Here is a 16,039-nt window from a genome sequence, read left to right on the forward strand (position 1 = left end):
AACCTCTCAGTGCCCTCATCTGTACAATGGGCTTAACAAGGACCCATCTCATGGAGTTCTGTAAAGCTCACACGATACACGTAAAGATGCAGGCAATTAGTGAGTACTCAACTAAGTCCTGTCGGGTAGTACCATTCTTTCTAGTGTCGGCACGCTCTGCTCACATTCCAGCTACTCCAGCCTGGACACACAGGTCTACACACGATATGTGGGAAGGCAGTTTTGCGGCACACTCACCCTGGCTGAAGAGCCTCTACCCTCAGGTTCACACCCCGGTGGCAGCAGATTTTTTTGCCCGGGGGGCATGCCAGTGTGTCTTTCAACTCCTTATTGATTCTCCCAGTTCTTTATAACAAGGGCAGGTCTTTTCCTTTTATTGGAGCAGGAAGGGATCACACTTTTCTGATTACTTGTCCTGTTCCTTGAGTTAATTGCAAGAAACCATGTCTGGCACCTTCGATCTCCACTGTTCTCTCGACTGATGCTAAATATGTGACCCCTCGCAGTCCCTGTTGGCTACCTTTCCAGCTGTCAGAGGGCCAGTTCCAGGCTTGTGCTCACTCCCCCCACCCCAAAGAACCAGCAGGGAGACTGGAGTGGCACCCGAAATAGTACTGGCCTCAGGCAAAGCCAGCAGGTGCCTGGGCCCCATCAGCCCTTCTGTTCAGTGTTCTTTTCTCTTGTTTGGTTCTTTCTACCCAGACAAGGTGTCCGTGTCAGCAAGATGCATGTCAGGCAGCCCAGGAGCCTGGGGCCTTCTCTTTAATCTTCTCTGTATACTTAACTACGTGTACTAGTTCAGGATGGTCTCTTGGCCTCCTGTCACTGCTGGAAAGCAGTCAAACATCATCTCCCCCGTACCACACCAGGTGTTGAGGGCCAAAAAACAACTTCAGGAATATTTGTTTTTAACAGCAGAAATTTGGATATAGACAAACTAGCCCTTAAAGGTGACATTTTCCTGCATTATACCAGCCTGGCTAGAAATAGAGGGTTGTGTGTGTGTGAGCACATGAGTGAGAGAGAGCGAGAGCACATGTGCAAACATTTTCCCATTCACTTCCTTAGTTGAGAAACAAATATAAGTTGCACACATTTATTATGCTGTCCCTTAATACCACTTTACTTAAGGTAGTCAGTGTTGACAGCCTGGGGTGTACATTTCCACATATTTACATATTTCTCTGTGTTCCTGTAGACGTGCTACACCCAATTTTTCCTCAGGATGGACATTCAGGTTGTTTTCAGTTTTGGGGTCACTGTCAACAGCCCTTCAGTGAACACATGTGAACATGTAGCCTTGTATATCGATTCCTTTTTTTTTTTTTTTTTAAGATTCTATTTATTTATTTGACAGAGAGAGACACAGGAACAGGTGGAACACAAGCAAGGGGACTGGGCGAGGGAGAAGCAGGCTTCCCGCTCGGCAGAGAGCCTGATGTGGGGCTCAATCCCAGGACTCTGCGACCATGACCTGAGCTAAAGGCAGACACTTAGTGACTGAGCCACCCAGGCGCCCCATTATTGATTCTTGTTTGTAGGATAGTTCCACAAAAATAGGGCTGCTCCTGGGTATTTACCCCAAAGATACAAATGTAGTGATCCAAAGGGGGTGTGCACCTGAATGTTTATAGCAGCAATGTCCACAATAGCCAAATACTATGCAGCCATCAAAAGAAATGAAACCATGAGACACTGTGGACTCTGAAAAACAATCTGAGGGGTTTGAAGCGGTGGGGGGCTGGGAGGTTGGGGGAACCAGGTGGTGGGTATTAGAGAGGGCACGGATTGCATGGAGCACTGGGTGTGGTGCAAAAACAAGGAATACTGTTATGCTGAAAAATAAATAAATAAATAGAAATGAAATCTTGCCATTTGCAATGATGTGGTTGGAACTAGAGGGTATTATGCTGAGCGAAATAAGTCCATCAGAAAGAGACAATTATATGATCTCTCTGATAGAGGAATTTGAGAGGCAACGTGGGGGTTTGGGGGGTAGGGGAGGAAAAAATGAAACCAGATGGGATCAGGAGGGAGACAAACCATAAAAGACTCTTAATCTCATAAAACAAACTGAAGGTTGCTGGGGGGTAGGGGGGTATGGAGAAGAGGTTGGGTTATGGACATTGGGGAGGGGATGTGCTATGGTGAGTGCTGTGAAATGTGTAAGCCTGATGATTCACAGACCTGTACCCCTGGGACAAATAATACATTATATGTTAATAAAAATAATTTTTAAAAAAGAAGTAAAAAAAAGAATAGGGCTACTCAAGGTACATTAAATAATGATAGTACAGGTTGCTTTCTAGATATCTATAGCCATCTGCTTGCCCACCAGAAAAACGAAAAGAGGTTTATAGCTCCATATGCTTTAATGCTGGATCTTATAAGTTTTATTCTATTTTTGCCAAACAATGGTGGAAAGGTTTTCTTTTTATTCTAATCTGCCTTTCTGCCATACCTTAGGATGTACCAGGTCAGTGGTCAGGATTCTTCCTTGGAAACTGGCCCTGATGGCCCCTTTGGGCCTGCTTTCAGGTGCCCACTGGCTTCCATGTTTTCCGGGCAGGGGCTGAAGAAGCAACTTCAGTGATCTCAGTGGATTTTAATCACAGCAGCTGACGTATACTGTATGAATTGAAAACTATCACAAAGATGGATTTCATGTACATGCTATTGGAAAGGTTACAGGAACAAGGAAGAAAGAGAAGATAAATTGTGTGCACAGCTGCTGGGAGTGTTTTGGCTTCCCTCCAGGTCTGTGCAGTGGTCACCTTGTGGGTGTGCTGCCCTGCTCTGCCCTGGTCTCTGCTGAACACACAGGATCCTTTGCAGGAGAGCAGAACTTTCCAGTGGCTGGCTTACTGGGTTTAGAAAGGAGCATTTGGAATGTGAAAGGCTCCCCAAAGCCAGCAATGTCCAAGTTTTTCTCACATTTACTTTCCTGCTAAAGCCAGGCCCATCTTCTTGGGTGGTCCCCCTTTCCTGAAGTTTTTCTAGCTTATAAGCTTGATTACTCAAGCTATGGAAACCTCTTAGTACTTTTCCAGAAGTGTGCCCCCCTCAATGTTCTTTACTGCATAGTGAGTGGATTTTTCTAAAAGTGACTCTCCATCTCCAGAGCCAGCACCCCTAATTGACTCATCTCCTACTCTGCTCCGGCTTGCTCAGATGGGATGTCTCTTGGACCAGGGTTGTACGACGGGACTGGGGATTTGCTTGTTGTGGATTGTAGCTTCCTCGGAGGCACAAGGTTTCCTTCTTTTTCCATCTCCTGCCACTCTGTCTTTCTCATCCAGCATGTTATGAAGTAGTCACCCAGTGCCATGCATACTAACACTCTCTTGGGGTTGTTTCCCGCCCCCCCCCCCACAGAGAATGTGACCTGGTAGACAGAGCACTGATGTAGGAGGGTCTGGCTGACCCAAGTGGATCAATTAGTGAGCTCCTGGCAGATGAGAGCAGTGTTCAACCCCAGACTGGCTGGATTACCTTCCAGAAATGTTATAGTAATCTACTCTGAAAAGTATATGCCCCACGTCTGATGCCTCATTCCCGAAGCACAGGCACTGGACATAAGGACTATTGTTCTGGGTCTTTGTGTAATGTCTCTCCCAGGGATTGGCTAAAATCAGTGAGAAGTGATAGCACCTGCTGCAGGAGGGAATTTTGGAAGAGGTCCTTACATGCATTGCTGGTAGAAAGGAGAAATCAGTATCATAGAAAGAAAAATACCAGGAAATAAGCATAGAGGAACAATAATATGTATTGCAATATTGTTTAAAATGGCAAAAGCCCATAAGCCAGGTGAATGCCCATTTGGAAGACAGAGGCCGAATAAACTATAATATTTTCATACATGGGGCGCCTGGGTCATTAAGCGTCTGCCTTTGGTTCAGGTCATGATCCCAGGGTCCTGGGATCAAGTTCCACATTGGGCTCCTTGCTCAGTGGGAAGCCTGCTTCTCCCTCTCTCTCTCTGCCCCTCCCCCCTGCTCATTCTCTCTCCCCCTCTCTCTCTGACAAATAAAAAATAAAATCTTATAATATATTCATACCATAGAACAGGGGAATTTTCCCACTCTGTTGCATATTTATAAAATAAATGATATATTTATAAAAAATAATGACAAAGCACCATATATGTCTGTAAATAGACTGTATATATGTTTATATATATGATTAATGAAATTGAAGAAAGGTATGTTTACGTTGGCTACTTAAGATGGTATCCACAAAAAGGAACAGAATTGCAAATGATATACCATTTACATAAAATGATGTGTTTATGTATTTATGCATGAAGAAATGTATTAAAGGATGATGACCAGAATATTAATCATGTTTATCTTGAGCTGTGGGATTTCAGGTGATATTTCTTCCTTCCTGTACTTTTCTGAACCATTTGAATTTGTAACAGTGAATATGTGTTAGTTAAAAGAACCAACTCAGAAACAAGCTAAGACTATTTTGAAAAAGCAAGGAGGTAGAAGAAGGAAATGCAGAGCCTGTGGTCTGTAGCTTACAATTGTACTTCTAGGCTTGCCTCACATTTGGGGTCCAAATGAGATCCTACATGACTAGTGAGCATAGAACTAGTGGATCCCCTATGTTCATTTATTTCTCCATGTATTTTTTTTCAGTCGACAGATTTATACTTAGTATTTTAAAAAAAGATTTATTTATTTGAGAGACAGCGACAGAGCTAGCAAGAGAGAGCATGAGAGGGGAGGGAGGGAGAAGTGGGCTCACTGTTTAGCAATGCAGGGCTCGACGCAGGACTCGATCCCAGGACCCAGGATCATGACCTGAGCTGAAGGCCATTGCTTAACTGACTGAGTCACCCAGGCGGTCTTGTACTTAGCATTTATGATTTCTAGGTATTATTCTGAGCACTGGGGCTATAGTGATAGGAATATGTAATAATAATACATAGTAGAGTTGTAGCCCCTGCCCTCATGAAGTTTTGTGATTTAGTGGAGATCGGCTCATATGGTTAACTAATTCCCGTTGTAACAGATGCTGTGACACGATTCACATGGTGAGAAATATCCAGGGAGTCTGCTTTAGATAGGAGGTGGCAGGAGTGAGGGAAGGTTTTTATTGAAAAACAAGGACAGCTTACAGAAGGTGAGGTGGAGGGCAGAAGGACAATCCCAAGAAGTCCCCAGGGCAGAGGAAAGCTTTGAAGTTTCAGGGATTCAAGAGAAAGTCCGTAGGGGTTGCGACACCACCTTGTCCATAGCCCTCTAGGGGGCAGGGGTTTGTTTGTTTGTTTGTTTGTTTGTTTTTTTAAGATTTTATTTATTTATTTGACAGGGAGTGAGAGAGAGAGAGAGAGAGACTGAGAGAGCACAAGAGTGGGGTGGGGGGCTGGTCAGGGGGAGAAGCAGGCTCTCTGCTGAGCAGGTAGCCTGATGGCGAGACTCGATCCTGAAATTCCAGGATCATGACCTGAGCCCAAGGCAGTCGCCCAACCAACTGAGCCACCTAGGCACCTCTAGGGGACAGTTGTGACTCAAAGTCGTAGTCCTATGTCTATTACAATTAAATAACAGGTGACAGCAAAGGGGTGGTTTTTTTGATTCCAAGAATCAGTGGGTGGGGCAGGCTAGACTTTTAAGTTTTTCCTTATGAACAGTGGGAAAGCAATAGAGGTTTTCAAGAAGGGGAGCACTGTTCCTGATTGCTTTAAAAATGACAATTTTTCCAAGATGGGTAAAACAGGAAGAGGGAGAACTTTGGGTAATGAAGGCCCAAAGTTTGGTTTTGGACACGTTTAGTTTGGGATACTCATGAGAATCCTCATGTTGGGTGGACGTGTGGCTATCTGGGATTAGGGCTCAGAGAAAAGGTGGGGTGGGCGAAAACAGAGCCATTAAAGCTTAGGGAAGAGGGTCAGTAGTCTGAAATAGTCTAGAGGGGAAGATGGCAAGCAGAGGGTTGAGACTGAGCCCTGACGTACGAGGAGATGCCAGGAAGCCAGCGAAAGATAACTGAGAAGTGGCCAACGTAGTGGAAGGAAATCCGGGGAAAGTATTCTGGACCTGTGTTGCCCGCAGTTCCTAATGTCCATGGCCTTTGAATGATGGGGCTAGTTATCCCATAAGGTACAGGTGGATCTCACAGCTCTCCTCTCCAGGATTAGTAACCAATAGCTTGACTGTAGCTTTTATGTTCTTTTGGATAGCTTACCAGAGCAAATTGCATTTTGCCAATCGAGTGGCTGCATTTCCTGATTTCCTTAATTTAACTATTATTGGAAAGAAGGCAAGCTGATAAACTTATTTTAAGCACTACTAATTTTGGGGGTTTGGTGTTCATTGTTCTTCCAAGAACGTCAAAGAGTCAACAGTAGATTTACTCTCAGGAGTTAATAGAGCTGCATCAAAGGGAAAAATTTAAAGGTTTTAATTTTTTTCTTTTAATTTCTTAAAAGCTAAAGAATATAACACTCTGAAAAAACATTATTTTGTGGCCTCTTAGTGAGTACTGTGATACCTTCTGTGACTTCTAGAAGTGGCTCACAAATTTATAGTTAAATGATGGTCCATAAAGGAAAGTTTTAAAATAATGATATTAATAGGGGTGTCTGGGTGGCTTGTATGGTTAAGTGTCTGCCTTCGGCTCAGGTCGTGATCTGGGGGTCTTGGGACTGAGCCTGGCATTGGGCTCCCTGCTCAGTTGGGAGTCTGTTTCTCCCACTCCCTCTAACCCTCTGTCTCTGCCACAAATAAATAAATAAAATCTTAAAAAAAAAAAAATAAATAAAATCCTAAAAAATAAAATCACAAATAAATAAATATAAAAAAATGATATTAACATAACATTAAAGTTGTTTAACACTATGGATGAGGCACTGTCGGCACTTTTTAAAAAAATTTTATTATTATTATTTTTTAAATTTTATTTTTTATAAACATATATTTTTTTCTCCAGGGGTACAGGTCTGTGAATCACCAGGTTTACACACTTCACTGCACTCACCATAGCACATACCCTTCCCAATGTCCATAATAACCCCACCCCCCCAACCCCCCTCCCCCCAGCAACCCTCAGTTTGTTTTGTGAGATTAAGAGTCACTTATGGTTTATCTCCCTCCCAATCCCATCTTGCTTCATTTACTCTTCTCCTATCCCCTTAACCCCCATATCAGGGAGATCATATGATAGTTGTCTTTCTCCGATTGACTTATTTCGCTAAGCATGATACCCTCTAGTTCCATCCACGTCGTCGCAAATGGCAAGATTTCATTTCTTTTGATGGCTGCATAGTATTCCGTTCTGTATATATACCACATCTTCTTTATCCATTCGTCTGTTGATGGACATCTAGGTTCTTTCCACAGTTTGGCTATTGTAGACATTGCTGCTATAAACATTCGGGTGCACGTGCCCCTTCGGATCACTACGTTTGTATCTTTAGGGTAAATACCCAGCAGTGCAATTGCTGGGTCATAGGGTAGTTCTATTTTCAACATTTTGAGGAACCTCCATGCTGTTTTCCAGAGTGGTTGCACCAGCTTGCATTCCCACCAACAGTGTAGGAGGGTTCCCCTTTCTCCGCATCCTCGCCAGCATCTGTCATTTCCTGACTTGTTAATTTTAGCCATTCTGACTGGTGTGAGGTGGTATGTCATTGTGGTTTTGATTTGTATTTCCCTGATGCCGAGTGATGTGGAGCACTTTTTCATGTGTCTGTTGGCCATCTGGATGTCTTCTTTGCAGAAATGTCTGTTCATGTCTTCTGCCCATTTCTTGATTGGATTATTTGTTCTTTGGGTGTTGAGTTTGCTAAGTTCTTTATAGATTCTGGACACTAGCCCTTTATCTGATATGTCGTTTGCAAATATCTTCTCCCATTCTGTCAGTTGTCTTTTGGTTTTGTGAACTGTTTCCTTTGCTGTGCAAAAGCTTTTGATCTTGATAAAATCCCAATAGTTCATTTTTGCCCTTGCTTCCCTTGCCTTTGGCGATGTTCCTAGGAAGATGTTGCTGTGGCTGAGGTCGAAGAGGTTGCTGCCTGTGTTCTCCTCAAGGATGTTGATGGATTCCTTTCTCACATTGAGGTCCTTCATCCATTTTGAGTCTATTTTCGTGTGTGGTGTAAGGAAATGATCCAATTTCATTTTTCTGCATGTGGCTGTCCAATTTTCCCAACACCATTTATTGAAGAGGCTGTCTTTTTTCCATTGGACATTCTTTCCTGCTTTGTCAAAGATTAGTTGACCATAGAGTTGAGGGTCTATTTCTGGGCTCTCTATTCTGTTCCATTGATCTATGTGTCTGTTTTTGTGCCAGTACCATGCTGTCTTGATGATGACAGCTTTGTAATAGAGCTTGAAGTCCGGAATCGTGATGCCACCAACTTTGGCTTTCTTTTTCAATATTCCTTTGGCTATTCACGGTCTTTTCTGGTTCCATATAAATTTTAGGACTATTTGTTCCATTTCTTTGAAAAAAATGGATCGTACTTTGATAGGAATTGCATTAAATGTGTAGATTGCTTTAGGTAGCATAGACATTTTCACAATATTTATTCTTCCAATCCAGGAGCATGGAACATTTTTCCATTTCTTTGTGTCTTCCTCAATTTCTTTCATGAGTACTTTATAGTTTTCTGAGTATAGATTCTTAGTCTCTTTGGTTAGGTTTATTCCTAGGTATCTTATAGTTTTGGGTGCAATTGTAAATGGGATGGACTCCTTAATTTCTCTTTCTTCTGTCTTGTTGTTGGTGTAGAGAAATGCAACTGATTTCTGTGCATTGATTTTATATCCTGACACTTTACTGAATTCCTGTACCAGTTCTAGCAGTTTTGGAGTGGAGTCTTTTGGCTTTTCCACATATAGTATCATATCATCTGCGAAGAGTGATAGTTTGACTTCTTCTTTGCCGATTTGGATGCCTTTAATTTCTTTTTGTTGTCTGATTGCTGAGGCTAGGACTTCTAGTACTATGTTGAATAGCAGTGGTGATAACGGACATCCCTGCCGTGTTCCTGACCTTAGAGGAAAAGCTTTCAGTTTTTCTCCATTGAGAATGATATTTGCGATGGGTTTTTCATAGATGGCTTTGATAATACTGAGGTATGTGCCCTCTATCCCTACACTTTGAAGAGTTTTGATCAGGAAGGGATGCTGTACTTTGTCAAATGCTTTTTCAGCATCTATGGAGAGTATCATATGGTTCTTGTTCTTTCTTTTATTAATGTGTTGTATCACATTGATTGATTTGCGGATGTTGAACCAACCTTGCAGCCCTGGAATAAATCCCACTTGGTCGTGGTGAATAATCCTTTTAATGTACTGTTGAATCCTATTGGCTAGTATTTTGGTGAGAATTTTTGCATCTGTGTTCATCAAGGATATTGGTCTGTAGTTCTCTTTTTTGATGGGATCCTTGTCTGGTTTTGGGATCAAGGTGATGCTGGCCTCATAAAATGAGTTTGGAAGTTTTCCTTCCATTTCTATTTTTTGGAACAGTTTCAGGAGAATAGGAATTAGTTCTTCCTTAAATGTTTGGTAGAATTCCCCCGGGAAGCCGTCTGGCCCTGGGCTTTTGTTTGTTTGGAGATTTTTGATGACTGTTTCAATCTCCTTGCTGGTTATGGGTCTGTTCAGGCTTTCTATTTCTTCCTGGTTCAGTTGTGGTAGTTTATATGTCTCTAGGAATGCATCCATTTCTTCCAGATTGTCAAATTTGTTGGCATAGAGTTGCTCATAATATGTTCTTATGATTCTCTGTATTTCGTTGGTGTTAGTTGTTATCTCTCCTCTTTCATTCATGATTTTATTTATTTGGGTCCTTTCTCTTTTCTTTTTGATAAGTCTGGCCAGGGGTTTATCAATCTTATTAATTCTTTCAAAGAACCAGCTCCTAGTTTCGTTGATTTGTTCTATTGTTTTTTTGGTTTCTATTTCATTGATTTCTGCTCTGATCTTTATGATCTCTCTTCTCCTGCTGGGTTTAGGGTTTCTTTCTTGTTCTTTCTCCAGCTCCTTTAGGTGTAGGGTTAGGTTGTGTACCTGAGACCTTTCTTGTTTCTTGAGAAAGGCTTGTACCGCTATATATTTTCCTCTCAGGACTGCCTTTGTTGTGTCCCACAGATTTTGAACCGTTGTATTTTCATTATCATTTGTTTCCATGAATTTTTTCAATTCTTCTTTAATTTCCTGGTTGACCCATTCATTCTTTAGAAGGATGCTGTTTAGTCTCCATGTATTTGGGTTCTTTCCAAATTTCTTCTTGTGATTGAGTTCTAGCTTCAGAGCATTGTGGTCTGAAAATATGCAGGGAATGATCCCAATCTTTTGATACCGGTTGAGACCTGATTTAGGACCGAGGATGTGATCTATTCTGGAGAATGTTCCATGGGCACTAGAGAAGAATGTGTATTCTTTTGCTTTGGGATGAAATGTTCTGAATATATCTGTGATATCCATCTGGTCCAGTGTGTCATTTAAGGCCTTTATTTCCTTGTTGATCGTTTGCTTGGATGATCTGTCCATTTCAGTGAGGGGAGTGTTAAAGTCCCCTACTATTATTGTATTATTGTTGATGTGTTTCTTTGATTTTGTTAGTAATTGGTTTATATAGTTGGCTGCTCCCACGGTAGGGGCATAGATATTTAAAATTGTTAGATCTTCTTGTTGGACAGATCCTTTGAGTATGATATAGTGTCCTTCCTCATCTCTTATTATAGTCTTTGGCTTAAAATCTAATTGATCTGATATAAGGATTGCCACTCCTGCTTTCTTCTGATGTCCATTAGCATGGTAAATTCTTTTCCACCCCCTCACTTTAAATCTGAAGGTGTCTTCGGGTTTAAAATGAGTTTCTTGTAGGCAACATATAGATGGGTTTTGTTTTTTTATCCATTCTGATACCCTGTGTCTTTTGATTGGGGCATTTAGCCCATTAACATTCAGGGTAACTATTGAGAGATATGAATTTAGTGCCATTGTATTGCCTGTAAGGTTACTGTTACGGTATATTGTTTCTGTTCCTTTCTGATCTACTAGTTTTAGGGTCTCTCTTTGCTTAGAGGACCCCTTTCAATATTTCCTGTAGAGCTGGTTTGGTGTTTGCAAATTCTTTCGGCTTTTGTTTGTCCTGGAAGCTTTTAATCTCTCCTTCTATTTTCAATGATAGCCTAGCTGGATATAGTATTCTTGGCTGCATGTTTTTCTCGTTTAGTACTCTGAATATATCACGCCAGCTCTTTCTGGCCTGCCAGGTCTCTGTGGATAAGTCTGCTGCCAATCTAATATTTTTACCATTGTATGTTACAGACTTCTTTTCCCGGGCTGCTTTCAGGATTTTCTCTTTGTCACTAAGACTTGTAAATTTGACTATTAGGTGACGGGGTGTGGACCTATTCTTATTGATTTTGAGGGGGGTTCTCTGAACCTCCTGGATTTTGATGCTTGTTCCCTTTGCCATATTGGGGAAATTCTCACCAATATTCTCTCCAATATACCTTCTGCTCCCCTCTCTCTTCTTCTTCTGGAATCCCAATTATTCTAATGTTGTTTCGTCTTATGGTGTCACTTATCTCTCGAATTCTGCCCTCGTGGTCCAGTAGCTGTTTGTCCCTCTTTTGCTCAGCTTCTTTATTCTCTGTCATTTGGTCTTCTATATCGCTAATTCTTTCTTCTGCCTCATTTATCCTAGCAGTGAGAGCCTCCATTTTTGATTGCACCTCATTAGTAGCTTTTTTGATTTCAACTTGATTAGATTTTAGTTCTTTTATTTCTCCAGAAAGGGCTTTTATATCTCCCGAGAGGGTTTCTCTAATATCTTCCATGCCTTTTTCGAGCCCGGCTAGAACCTTGAGAATCGTCATTCTGAACTCTAGATCTGACATATTACCAATGTCTGTATTGATTAGGTCCCTAGCCTTTGGTACTGCCTCTTGTTCTTTTTTTTGTGGTGAATTTTTCCGCCTTGTCATTTTGTCCAGATAAGGGTATATGAAGGAACAAGTAAAATACTAAAAGGGTGGCAACAACCCCAGGAAAATATGCTTTAGCCAAATCAGAAGAGTTCCCAAATCGTGAGGGGGGGGGAAGGGGATATAAAGAGGTTCAGAAAGAAAAAAAAAATAAAAAAGAAACAAATAAAAAAAGAAAACCAATAATGAAAAAATATAAAACAGAAAAAAATATATATATATTAGATAAACTAGTTAAAAAACGTTAAAAAAGAAAAGGATAAAAGTTAAAAAAATTTAAGAGAAGAAGAGAAAAAAAATTGAAAAAGAAAAAAAATTAAATTAACTGCAAGGCTAAAGAATCATGGGGAGAAAGCCACGAGTTCCGTGCTTTGCTTTCTCCTCCTCTGGAATTCCGCGGCTCTCCTTGGTATTGAAACTGCACTCCTTGGTAGGTGAACTTGGTCCCGGCTGGGTTTCTTTTTGATCTTCTGGGGGAGGGGCCTGTTGTAGTGATTCTCAAGTGTCTTTGCCCCAGGCGGAGTTGCACCGCTCTTACCAGGGGCCGGGCTGAGTAATCCGCTCGGGTTCGCTTTCGGGAGCTTTTGTTCCCTGAGCGCTTTCCGTAGAGTTCCGGAGGACGGGAATGAAGATGGCGGCCTCCCAGTCTCCTGCCTGGAAGAGCTGAGAGTCTGGGGCCCCACTCCTCAGTGCGCCCTCAGAGAACAGCGCCCAATTGCTCCCGTCACCCTGGCCTCCGGCCGCGCTCCGAGCTGACCGAGCCTGCGAGCGGTTCAAGGTAAACCCGAGCTTAGAGCTTACTCCTCGGCTCTGTCTCTGTAGCCGGCTTCCCCGTTCTAATACCTGTAAGCTCTGCGACACTCAGACACCCCCGATCCTTCTGTGACCCTGCGGGACCTGAGGCCACGCTGACCCTGCGTGCGCTTCACCCCGGTTAAGCCTCTGGAGCGATGTCCCTCAGCGGAACAGACTTTTAAAAGTCCTGATTTTCTGCTCCGTTGCTCCGCCGCTTGCCGGGAGCCGGCCCCTCCCCCCGCCGTCTATCTTCCCGTCGCTTTGGATTCACTTCTCCGCCAGTCCTACCTTTCAGAAAGTGGTTGACTTTCTGTTTCTAGAATTGCTGTTCTTCTTCTCTTTGATCTCCCGTTGGATTTGTAGGTGTTTGCAATCTTTAGATAAGCTATCTAGCTGATCTCCCGCTACCTGAAGTAGTCTCAGCCTGCTACTTCTCCGCCATCTTGACTCCTCCACCCTGTCGGCACTTTTTATAGGCACTTTTTATACATTATTTTATTTACTACAATAGCCCAGCCAGGTAAATTTTATCTTTTCCATTCTGTAGATGAAAGAAGCAGGATAGTCTATGCAGTGTGTCTAAATGGTGGAACCGAACACATAGGAGCTTAAAACAAAAATGTGTTACCTCACTGCTTCTGTGAGACAGGAATTTCTGTAGACCAGGAATTTGGGAGTAGCTTAGCTGGGTGTCTCCAGCTGTGGGTCTCTCACAAGGTCACAGCTAGGATGTTGGGCAGACCTGCATTCCCCGGAAGGCTGGAGTGCTGCTAGAGGATCTCCTTCCAGGTTGGCTCACTCACAGGGCTGTTGGCAGGAGGCCTCGGTTTCTCCCCATGTGGAATTCTCCCTGAGACTGCTTGAGATTCTGTACGATGTGTCAGCTGGCTTTCCCCAGAACAAGTGATTCAGAAGAGGTAAGGACGGTAGTGGTAATGTCTTTTATGTACTAGCTTTGGAAGTCTCACTGTCGTTTATGCTATTGTGCTGTTGTTCACACAAGTTGTCCCTAATCATTGTGGGAGAAGTCTACACAAGGATGTGAGTATTGGGAGGCTGGGATCATTGGCCATCTTGGAAGCTGCGTACGTTAGGATACTGCTTTTCCCAGAACACCTAGCAATCAGCAAAAATAACTTTCTCTGTACAAAACTTACATAGTCTTACTTGGAAACAAGGAAAGTGTCTGTGACATCCCAGGTTCCTTCTGTTCATATGAGCATGTAAGGTCTATTTGGTGTTGTAGATTACCTTCTTACTCCTGTTAAAGAATTTCAGAGTTCTTCATTAGAAAAATGATTACTCTTTTTATTGTCTTATTTATTTATTTGAGGTATAATTAACAGACAGTGCTGTATTAGTTTCAGGTGTACAGTATAATAATTCAACAATTCAGGGGTGCCGGGGTGGCTCAGGGGTTAAAGCCTCTGCCTTCAGCTTGGGTATGATTCCAGGGTCCTGGGATCGAGCCCCGCATCAGGTTCTCTGCTCATCGGGGAGCCTGCTTCCCCCTCTCTCTCTCTGCCTGCCTTTCTGTCTACTTGTGATCTCTGCCTGTCAAATAAATAAATAAAATCTTTAAAAAAAATTCAGCAATTCAGTACATAACTCAGTGTTCATCACCGTAAGTATAGTCATCATCTGTCACCAAGCAACATTATTTTACCATCTTACAGACCATATTCCATATGCTATACTTTTCATCTCTGTGACTCATTTATTTTGTAACTGGAAGTTTGTACTTCTTAATCACAAAATTTTATCGATTTCACCCATCCCTCTACCTATGTCTCCTCTTTTGTTTGTCTCTTTTTTCCCTTGTTCCTTTGTTTTGTTCTTTAAGTTCTACATGTGAGTGAAATCGGGATATTTGTCTTTTTCTGTCTGACTGACTTCACTTAGCATTATATCCTCTAGGTCCATCCATGTTGTTGCAGATGGAAAGGTCTCATTCTTTTTTATGGCTGATATTCCATCGTATAGATGCCACATCTGTATTCATCTGTGGATGGATACCTGCGCTGCCTCCATACCTTGACTATTTTAAGTGCTGCAGTAAGCATCAGGGTGCATGTTTCTTTCTGAATTAGTGTTTTGTTTTCTGAATACCCAGTAGTGGACTTAGTGAATCATATGGTAGTTCTATTTTTAATTTTTTGAGGAATCTCTGTGCTGTTCCCACCAATGGTGTGCAAGGGTTCCCTTTTCTCCACATCCTCATCAGCACTTGTTATTTCTTGTCTTTTTTATTTTAACCATTCTGACAGGTGTGAGGTGATATCTCATTGTGGTTTTGATTTGCATTTCCCTGATGATGATGTTAACCATCTTTTCATGTGTTTGTAGGCCATTTATGATTTGTGGGTTTTTTGGTGTTGAGTTTTATAAGTTCTTTATATATTTGGATGTTAACCCCTTATCAGATAAATTATCTGAAAATGTCTTCTCCCATTCACTGGGTTGTCTTTGATTTTATTAATGGTATCCTTTGCTGTGCAAAAGCTTTTTATTTTGATGTAGTCTTAATGCTTTTTTTTTTTTTATTTGTTTTTCTTTCCAGAGGAGACATACCTAGAAAAGTTCTGAGGTCGGTGTCAGAGAAATTACTGCCTATATTTTCTTCTAGGACTTTATGTTTTCAGGTCTCCCATTTAGGTCTTTAACCCATTTTGAGCTTAGATTTGGGTATGGTGTTAGTAAGTGGTCCACTCCCATACTTTTGCACGTAGCTGTCCAGTTTTCCCAGCACCATTTATTGAAGAGACTGTGTTTTCCCATTATGTAGTCTTGCCTCCTTTGTCGTACATCAATTGACCATATAAGCAGTGGGTGTATTTCTGGGCTGTCTGTTCTGGTCTGTTAATGTCTGTGTCTGTTTTTGTGCCCACACTATGCTGTTTAGATTATTGCAGCTTTGTAGTACATCTGGAAATCTGGGATTGTGATACCTGCAGCTTTGCCCTCCCTTCTCAGGATTGCTTTGGCTCTATGGGGTGTTTGTGGTTCCATAGAAATTTTAGGATTATTTTTTCTAGTTCTGTTCAAAATGCTATTAGTATTTTGATAAGGATTGCATTGAATGTATAAATTGTTTTGGGTTATGTGGACATTTTATTTATTTATTTATTTAAAGATTTTATTTATTTATTTGAGAGACAGAGATCACAAGTAGGCAGAGAGACAAGCAGAGAGAGAGAGAGAGGAGAAAGCAGGCTCCCCGTGGAGCAGAGAGCCTCATGTGGGCCTCGATCCCAGGACCCTGGGATCATGACCCGAGCTGAAGGCAGA

At 42.0% G+C, this 16,039-nt stretch overlaps 1 protein-coding gene across 3 annotated transcripts in view; it reads left to right on the plus strand.

Annotated features, from left to right (window-relative positions):
* The window catches only part of GPR176 (G protein-coupled receptor 176), a 130,858-nt gene that overhangs the window by 82,911 nt on the left and 31,908 nt on the right, over window positions 1–16,039 (plus strand). Inside the window, exon 1 of one of the 3 annotated variants that reach the window (XM_032856877.1) lies at window positions 13,651–13,668. The exons of the other annotated variants lie outside the window; for them this stretch is intronic. The gene's annotated coding sequence lies outside the window, so the exon portion shown is untranslated. Of the gene's footprint in view, window positions 1–13,650; window positions 13,669–16,039 lie in introns of those variants that run through there. 3 annotated transcript variants of the gene reach the window in all.

Source organism: Lontra canadensis, unplaced genomic scaffold (assembly GCF_010015895.1).
Source record: "Lontra canadensis isolate GAN:19392208 unplaced genomic scaffold, GSC_riverotter_1.0 scaffold12, whole genome shotgun sequence".
NCBI lineage: Eukaryota > Metazoa > Chordata > Mammalia > Carnivora > Mustelidae > Lontra > Lontra canadensis.